This window comes from Erythrolamprus reginae, chromosome Z (genome assembly GCF_031021105.1).
Source record: "Erythrolamprus reginae isolate rEryReg1 chromosome Z, rEryReg1.hap1, whole genome shotgun sequence".
In the NCBI taxonomy this organism is placed as follows: Eukaryota; Metazoa; Chordata; class Lepidosauria; order Squamata; family Dipsadidae; genus Erythrolamprus; species Erythrolamprus reginae.
Window position 1 is genome coordinate 102,805,270 of NC_091963.1, and position 10,085 is coordinate 102,815,354.

A 10,085-nucleotide genomic window follows, 5' to 3' on the forward strand; every position below is an offset into this window, starting at 1 on the left:
TTAAATTCAGTTACTGTGGATTTACAACCACGTCTGCTGGAAGTTTGTTCCAAGGTTCTACTACTTTCAGTAAAATAATATTTTCTCATGTTGCTTTTGATCTTTCCCCCAACTAACTTCAGATTGTGTCCCCCTGTTCTTGTGTTCACTTTCCTATTAAAAACACTTCCCTCCTGGACCTTATTTAACCCTTTAACATATTTAAATGTTTCGATCATGTCCCCCCTTTTCCTTCTGTCCTCCAGACTATACAGATTAAGTTCATTAAGTCTTTCCTGATACGTTTTATGCTTAAGACCTTCCACCATTCTTGTAGCCATTCAATTTTGTCAATTTGTTATTTGTAATTTTTATATTGTTGTAAGCTGCCCTGAGTCCTTTGGAATTGGGTGGCATAGAAGTAAAATCAATCAATCAATCAATCAATCAACCAATCAATCAATTAAAGGGGCAGCTCCATGTCCACTCCAAGTCTCCGGAGAGGGGCAGCATACAAATCTAATATATTATTATTATTATTATTATTATTATTATTATTATTATTATTATTATTATTATTAGCCTTGATTTGTCCTCTACCACCACCTCCATCTCGCTTCGTTTTTCTTTCTTTGCCACTTCCTCTCCTTGCTCACCACCATAAAGGAGCAGGAGGCTGAGTGATGCACCAGCGTGGCAGGTACAGATCAAGGTGGTTGGGGGTAGAGGATGAAGCAAGGTGGGGATTGCAGAGCTTACCCCTGCCCTCTGCCAGCTTACCTGAACATCCTATAGCCAGGTCATCAGCATCCTCATAACTGTCTCATCTCAAGCCCCATCCAGGATCCCACCTGCGTCACACAGCCTGCTGCTCCGTTGCGGCGGCAAGCAAGGAGAAGCAGGCCAGTGACCATGCAGGATCCAGGGCATGAAATTAATATGTGTCTCAATATAAACATATATATGGCACCGGACCAGATTATCTCCAGGACCGCCTTCTGCCGCACGAATCCCAGTGACCAGTTAAGTCCCACAGAGTGGGCCTTCTCCGGGTCCTGTCAACTAAGCAACGTTGTTTGGCAGGACCCAGGGGAAGAGCCTTCTCTGTGGCGGCCCCGGCCCTCTGGAACCAACTCCCCCCAGAGATTAGAATAGCCCCCACCCTCCTTGCCCTTAGTAAGCTCCTTAAAACCCACCTCTGCCATCAGGCATGGGGGAACTGAGATATTTTCCTCCCCTAGGTTTCTACAATTTATGCATGGTATGTTTGTATGTATGATTGGTTTTATAATAAGGGTTTTTACTTGTTTTAGTATTGGATTGTCACATGCTGGGTTTTTTTATCATTGTTGTTAGCCGCCCCGAGTCCACGGAGAGGGGCGGCATACAAATCCAATAGATAGGTAGGTAGGTAGGTAGGTAGGTAGACAGATAGGTAGGTAGGTAGGTAGGTAGATAAAATAAATAAATAATATATGTTGTCTTACCATGTTATGAACATGACATTTGTATTACAGTGAAGGTATTTAATGAGGGATCCTTGGTGCTCTCAGATGTTTTATTACCCAAACCAAGTATAACATCATCAAGTGTCAATCAGACTAGTCTAGGTATTGAAACATCAGCAAGAAAACTACCAAGCTCAGAGATCACCAAGGACCCCTAATTTCAACCCTGAGCTACAAATATTCTCCTTTATTGATAGTTATTTACTTTGTTCCAGAGTGATATAAATGAGCTCAGAAACCACTGGTGACACAACAGATTTCAATGCAGACTTGCAGCAATCCTGCCCAGGAGGTATTCTTTTGCATTCATTCCCAGTTGGCATGACTATTATCTGCCTAGCTACAGAAATGGGAGAGGCCACCCTTCTGAGACATTTAGCCGCTCAGAAGGTGGCATAATGATGCCAGCTTAACAACGATAAGCAGCAGTGTCTGAGCAACTTGCAGAAAGCACGGGATAAAAAGTGTAATACGTCACCTCTCTTTGTTCTAAACAGAACTGCTCGATTTGCCTAGCTTCCAAAAATAATACTACAGTATTGGGTTATTTGGAACATCTGGTGTTTTTATTTTGAATAAAAATAGCTGGGTTGCAGAATAAGCCATTAAATCATCAGAAGTATGCATCAGGTGTCTGTGGCTAAAAAATGTAAATAGGAGAGGCAGACATGCTTAACAGTAATTCCATGTAATAAGCATGAAAGCCATTTCACTAACACAGCCTGAGGTCCTTAAGATAATAGACTCTTCCATCTTTAAAGCCATTAAAGCTGAGAGGCAAGTCAGCATGGGGCAGAACACCGAATTTTGAAAAGAAAGAGATCCAGTCACTAATTCCCACTGGTAATTACAAGATTGCATCTACATTTGGTTCTTGTGATTATTTCCGATAGTGGCAAGGTCGTCCAACCTTTGCTTTGTTTTCCTTGCTTTGACTTTACAAGGTATTATAATCCTTATCTACTGCTATTCACATAACCACGCTTTAAAACAGATTTTGCAAGAGTGTGAATAATTTGGCACTCTTACATTCTTGTTTTTTTTCTTTTTTTGTTAGTCTTAATGCTACTGCTGGCAAATTTGAACTTTACCACCATATTCACCCAGCCTGTTGCAGCATGTGAAATAAATCTTCTTCAGCCTTACTGCCTTGGCATGAAACCTTTCCACTCCCTATCCCACATGGTGCACACTTACTATATGTATACCCTACTTTTGAGATAAGATACACCTTTCCCCCACTAAAAGAGGCTGAACATTTGGGTGCATCTTATACTCCAAATGTAGCTTTTTCAAAGTTTTCCCCCTGGCCCTAACAAGGTGCTAATGAACTTCCCAGCTCTTCCTGGTGTCCAGGATTTTTCATTGCTACTCTGAAGACTTTTTTTTCCAGCCTTAAGTATTTGCAGGATTGTTTTCATTCCTACTCTCTCCAAAGTTTTTTTTGCCCTAATGATGGGATAAAACAACCTGTTGAAGCTGCCCAAACTAAGGATGTTAGCCAAATGAATACCAGCTATATAGATTTCCCCCCCTATTTTCCTCCCCCAAAACTAAGGTGTGTCTTATATTCCAGTGTGTCTTATACTCCGAAAAATAGTGTGTACCGTTATGCAAAGGAACTATCAACAACACACCATTAAACCAGTTCTCCATCCATAAAAAAGCAGTAATTCCATGTTCAGTGCAGGTATTCTTCAATTTATGACTGTTTGCTTAATGAGTATTCAAATATATGATGGATTTAAAAAAAGTTACTTATAACCAGTTCTCAAACTTATGAGTGATCACATTTCAAGAGTTTGGTAACCAGCATCAAATGTTAAGACTTCAAGCCTCATTAGTCCCTGTCTCTTTCAGTTAGCTCTATGTTTGTGCCAAACCTAAAGAAACCCAGAGATTTTAAATGGCATCGAGTGGCACAATCCCAACACTGCTTGCACCCATTTCTATTCCCATCCAGGAAGAGGAACAAGAGGCACAATACTTTGAGATGTTTCAGTGAAGTCTATTAACAAAATCATGTCAAACTCAGTTCATGTTAATCCTATGTGAAGTTATAAAGTTTATTGCTATTAATCCATTAACCATAATCTATAACAGACCTTCACAAGTGGCCCAAGCAGCCATGTGTGTCCTGTCAGCTGTTTTGAATCCACTAACACAGGAGTAGGCAAAGTTGGCTCTTCTATGACATGTGGACTTCAACTCCCAGAATTCCTGAGATAGCATGACTGGCTGAGAAATTCTGGGAATTGAAGTCCACAAGTCATAGAAGAGCCAACTTGGCCTACCCCTGCACTAACAAATCCACTGCAACCAAACCATGCCTTTACGAAGGATTTGCCGCTGCCTAGTTATTCATTGCTGCTGCTGTGCCGAGCCACTATTAGTAACTACCAAACAGCTGATCAGCACACAGCTACTCCTCTGTGGCTTGTGATTATTTTTAAGGTATCAATGGGCTCCCCCCCCCCTTAATTTGTGCATGCTTGGTCTACAACAGGGGTGTCAAACCTGCTGCGTCACATTGACATCGCATGATATTTTAGTTTTCCCATTTGCAGAGCTGAGGGTGGGCGTGGCCTATATGTGACACACCCGCCCTGTGAATTTGATACCCCTGGTCAACAATATAGATTTCCAAGTATTATTTTAATCATCTAGTCATGTTCAAATTTTGATTTTATAGACAAGTGCTCTCCATGTTACCCTCTCAAATAGCTTCTTTCAATTGTTGGATGTTCAACTTTGGATTCCCGAGTATAATATACTGATTGCTGATGCTTCAGTAGACAAAGCTTTCAAGATGTTTCTTTGTTTAGCATACTATAGGACTCAAACTCCATAGCTATGTACACAAGCACACACAGAGGCTCATTGATAACTGTGAATCAGTGTGGCTGTCACAAACTAAACTTTGGATTGTTCAATCATAATTGAATAAACTACCACTGATTGGATTCATATAATATGCTAAGTCATACACTTATGGTTTATACCCATAATGACTAGATATTCAATGTGATAAAATCACAAATTATAGCTTAGCAGGATGTATGAAACCTGTTCCTACCGAACCTGCTTGCAACTAGACCCTTAATATATGATTTTCTTTTTCTATATAGTAAGGTAAATTTATATTTTTTGGGTATAATAAATACAAATCTAATAAATAAATAAATAAAAGCTCCAATTCAGTTGGTAAAAAATATTTGAATCCAACTTTGATCAACTATATCAAAACAATATTGCAGAATTCTATTATATATTACCTGTACTGTACTCTAATTATCCCCTCCTCCCAGAAAATTTTGAAAGAGTAGCCATGAGGGGAATAGTAGAGGCCTTCTGATCAAAATCTTCAAAGTTCATTTCTCTAGCCTTTCTAGGAAAAACTAATTCAAACCAAAGCCAAAAATCAATTCAGCATGACCTAGTGCTTTAATAGCTAAACTTGTTTTCATCTGGAATTCCAGATTGCATAAATAAGTAGAGAAAGGGGGAAAGGTAATAGTTCATATTTGCTTTACTTAAAATAAGTCCTCTTTATATTACAAGATTCTAAATTTCAGTCATATTCCTTGAGGCTGGGCCAGCAATATGACTTTCATGGACCTATCCTAAAGAATAGTTAGGCTTGGAAGTTTGCCAACAAATATCAATGAAGTTATTTAAAAAAATAGAGTTTGTTTATTATATAGCGTACCAAATTCTCTCACTTCAGTCCCTTACAATCTACAAATATTCTTTTTCATGCAAGTTTCTCCAAGAAAAGTTTTTGTTTTAAAGTTTTTGTAGTCACCTCTACAATCCTTAATAATTGCACTTATTTAAAAAAACCCTTTAAAAATCACATGTATTTAAAGGATAGGAATATATTCAAAACAATTGAACATTTACAATACCGTTGTGGTTGAACGTCTAACTGTGTATAGATTGATCTCTCTTTCTTTTCCTCTTACTGGTATCCTGGGTTCCATTCCAACCAAAGCATATAAATTTATGTGGTCTTGACCTCCAAATAGCTTGATGATAACCTCAGATATATATCACTGTCAGCTTTAAGGTCATACAATTCATTCTTGGCTAAAGAAGCCCAATGAAGCATACATGAAGGAATCTATCCAGATGCTCTTTCCAATTCTAGGCACTTATATCTTAATATTTACACTGTGCCTTATATATATATATAAATACATTTCTTAGATCAGTGATTTTCAACCTTTTTTGAGCTGCGGCATATTTTTTACATTTACAAAACCATGGGGCACATTGAAGGGGGGGGGCGGCTAAAAAAAGTTTGGACAAAAAATTATCTCTCTTCCTCCCTTTCGCTCTATTTCTCTCTCCCTCTTCTCTCTCCATCCCACTTTCTTTCTGTCTTCCTGCTTTCCTCTTTTTTGCTCCCTTTCTCTCTCCCTCCATACTTCCCTCGTCTTTCTCTCTCCCACCTTCCTTCCCTCCCTCTCTTTCTTTCTCTCTCTTGCTCTCTCTCTTGCTTTCTTTCTCTCTTGTTCTCTTTCTCTTTCTTTCTTTCTCTTGCTTGCTTTCTCTCTTGTTTTCTTTCTCTCTCTCTTGCTTGCTTTCTCTCTCTCTTGCTCTCTCTCTCTCTTGCTCTTTCTCTCTCTCTCTCTTTCTCTCTTTTTCTTTCTCTCTTGTTTTCTTTCTCTCTGAGCTTCGCGGCACACCTGACCATGTCTCGCGGCACACTAGTTGAAAAACACTGTCTTAGATGATATACTTCTCTTTTCCTTTTCGTCAGAATATATGTGGTAATTATACTGCTCAAAAAAACAAAGAGGACACACTCAAAAACACATCCTAGATCTGAATGAATGAAATACTCGTTGAATACTTTGTTCTATATACAAAGTTGAATATGCACAACAGCATGTGAAATTGTCAGTCAGTGTTGCTTCCGAAGTGGACAGTTTGATTTCACAGACGTTTGGTTTACTTGGAGTTATATTGTGCTGTTTAAGTGTTCCCTTTATTTTTTTGAGCACTGTATAATAAATGCCTTGCAGAGAGAGCCAACCAACCTAGAAATAAGGGTAAATTTCTTGACAGAACAATTGATCACAGGTTGTGGGTGCTCCATCACTGAAGAGATAGGACAATCATTTGTCAGAAATAGTAAAGGGCCGTGGTGGCGAACCTATGGCATGCATGCCAGAATTGGCATGCAGAACCATTTCTCCGGGCACACGGAGCTGTTGCCCCTTGCTCTTCTGGATTCCAATTCATCAGCTAGCTGGTTTTCCTGAGCACAGGTGTGCCGGAAACCGGAAGAACAGCCGCCCATTCTGCATGCGCACTCCAGGAAGATGATCTTCCTGCTTCCAGAGTGGCCAGTTGGTCTGGTTCCTGGTGCGGGTGCGAAGACCAGCAACAAGCACACATGCCAAAAGACACGGAGTGGGGATACTGGTGGTTGTTTCCTAAGGGAACAGAGCAAGGTAAGCTGGGCTTCCCTCCTTCCCTGCCCACACGGGCTTCTTGTGTGGCCCCACGTGGTCCAGAGCACCAGTGGACAGGCAGCCAGTGAGGGCAGGATGGTGAGCTACCTCTGCAGATGACTCTGTAGACTGGGCTCCTCCCCATTGGGAGCTGCCCTTCCTCGGCTGCTGACCGCACTCTCTGCTCCCCCCACCCAGCAGCCGCCAGCTGGGGGACGGTGGTTCCCAGTGGGGAGGATCCCAGGCATGGCCATGCGTATGGAGCTTCTCCAGCTGTCGAGGTAGGGGTGGACCGAGAGAGCTGCTGCCAGTCAGAGAATGGTGGTTCCCAGAGGAGAGAATCCCAGGCATGGCACCGCATTCAGAGCATCTCCAGCTGCCAAGGTGGGGAGAACACAGCGAACTGCTGCCAGCAGGGAAGCAGAGATTCCCAGCAGGGAAGATTTATTTATTTATTTATTAATCAAATTTGTATGCTGCCCCTCTCCGCAGACTCGGGGTGGCTAACAACAGTAATAAAACAATATAAACAAATCTAATATTTAAGTTAATATTTAAGGATCCCAGGCAAACCCACAAATTTGGAACTTCTCCGGGTGGCACATGACATTGCCGAGATGGGGGGGGAACAGAATGTGTCGAATTGCTAGCAGTAGTTCTCTGTCCCCCCTCCACCTCAGCATGTGTGGGTGGTGCGTGTGGGAAAATGCACACGTACAGGGAGTTATGCACGTGTGCACAGGTGGGGAATGCATCGCATTTTGGTTGCTGACCCACACCTGTGTTATTGCAGTTGCACACAAATACACATTTTTTTCACGCAAGCAGATAAAAGTTTGCCATGACTGGTATAGGGTCTCCAAATGAGCAGGGGGTTGGAGTATCATACCTCCAAGGTCCCTTCCAACTGTTTCCTGAGCCTTGTTTCAACATCTACTTTTTCAAAGGTGAAAGAAAACAAATCCTTCAACCCTTCCTATTTTTTCAGTGGGCGGGGGTCCAAAACTGCCAAGGAGATTAATGAAAGAACAATGCCCTTTACCACTTTTCATAACCTAGCATCTACTATGGAGAATTATTGGGAATTTTTTATAAATCCAGACAAAATGCTGAGAACATCATGAGGGCATTCAACTGGGGGAAATTACTTATAGAAGATATGAGACCTTAAAGGGCATAATATGTTTTTCTTTTTTAAAAATATATATATAATGAATGGAAGACATACGCCTACTGCCTAACCTAAGCTATTGGTCACCATTGCATCATACTATCTTGCATACAGGATAAAAAAAGGGCTCTTAACTGTTAGCGGTTCAATTAATTAGTAGCAGGCTAGCCTGAATATCAGATGCTGCAGATGGACACGAAAGGTAAATTGCTACCTTTTATGTCTCATCTGCAGACTTCCCCGAAGGGATTTATCTATCGCTCTAGAAAACTGGATTTAGGAAACTGTGGTGTAATCCAACAGGACTCTCCTTCGGTCCCCAATAAACCACGCAGTGCCCGCCCGCCCGCCATCCTAATTTCGCATTCGCTGTCCCGCCTCGGACGATCTCCGTTCAAGGCCCGGGGACAGGCTCTTTCACGTTCAAGGCCCCTTGAACCGCCTGCGCCGCCCCCGCCCGCCCCCCTCACCTCTTCACTCTAGCCATAAGCACGCTCGCTACTTCTGCGCCCGATGCATCCATAAATACATTCGCGAGGGGAGGCGTCCGGATTCCCCGAGAGCCACGCTCGCACGAGTTCGGTCACCCGAATGTCCGGGATTGGAGAAACGGCGTCGGCGTCATCGAGAAGCGCGCGCGGCAGTCGGCAGGGGCTGCGCAGCGGGGCCTTGGGCAGACTTTGGGAAAGGCCGTCTGCCGCCTCCTGATTGGTCAGGGGATAGGCGGGCTTAGTAGGCCAACACCAGTGAGGATAATGTCTTTGCTCAAGCGCAGGCGCGCACAATTTATCCCCCCCCCCCCCCCTTAGGTCGGCTGGGAAGAAGTCATTTCGCAAGCTTTGGTCGGAAGTCTTAATGAGGAGACGTTTGATTTCCTACAACTGCCGGCGATCTTTTCTTTTTTAATTAAAAAACATGCACGCACATGTATATATGTAATATATATTACATATATATTACATGATAATGTAATAAAATAAATATTTTTTTCTTGCATTTGTACTTGTGTTTTATTAGTTGAGATATTTTTTGATTATTGGTTGTACGATAACCAGAATCGTGTTCAGTGAGATGGGCAGCTATATAACGCTATTAAATAAATTTAGGGCTTTAGAGAGTGATTAGCCCAAAACCATCCAATTGGCTTCATACCTAAAGCAGGCTCAAACTCAACTCTCCTGGTTTCAAGCTTAAATGTGTTACTCAATAGATCAAATTGGCTCTTCTGCAGAAACAGTATTGTTCTTATTTCTTCATCACAGTTTGCATATTTTGTTGTTGCAAACACTGATTTCCAAGTGAACAGATTTATCATTTGGAAAGTACTGGATTCTTCCATTTTAAAACAGGTTTTATTTGGAGGAAGAAATACTTGAGGTCAAAACGTGGGTTTTTAATAGAAAGTTACTTTCAGATAAAATACCTGTTTATGTGGCAGACAGTTTTTGAAATTGTATTGGGTTCAGACTTATTTTTTTATTTTTCTGTACCATACGATAAAAACACACCCACCCCACATCCTACATGCCTAAACATCATTTATATTTGGAATTTTCTTATCTGATAAAAAACAGTAAATAAAAAGCTTTGAGCCACTCCTCTTTGTTTTAACATTTAAAACTATTATATCCTATCTTCAAAATCTGAACTCCTAATTATAAAAAAGTAAATATAAAATTTAAGTACAAAATTCAAATTTGCAAATACTGTATCTACCCGTATACCGTTTTCTTGTTATTTAAAACATTTTTGTTTGCTCTCAGCAAATAAAATTAGAATTATCTATTCACAATAATATCCAATCTAGACTATCATAGATCTGTGTTGCATTTGGAGGAGGTAAGAGGGGAGGCGGGTTTCTGTCAGCTGTTTTCTAATTCTTAACACTTTTTACAAACCAATTGTTACATTTTATCTATTTTTAATTTCCAGTCACTCATAAAACTTTCCCCAAATTTTATAATA

General features: G+C 41.0%; 1 protein-coding gene across 2 annotated transcripts in view; it reads right to left on the minus strand.

Annotated features, from left to right (window-relative positions):
- Positions 1 to 8,830, minus strand: part of SLC25A39 (solute carrier family 25 member 39) — a 46,592-nt gene extending 37,762 nt beyond the window's left edge. Inside the window, exon 1 of one of the 2 annotated variants that reach the window (XM_070729814.1) lies at positions 8,591 to 8,830. The gene's annotated coding sequence lies outside the window, so the exon portion shown is untranslated. The remainder of the gene's footprint in view (positions 1 to 8,590) is intronic. The other variant, XM_070729813.1, reaches the window with a different exon arrangement.
- Between the last annotated feature and the right edge of the window lie 1,255 nt (positions 8,831 to 10,085).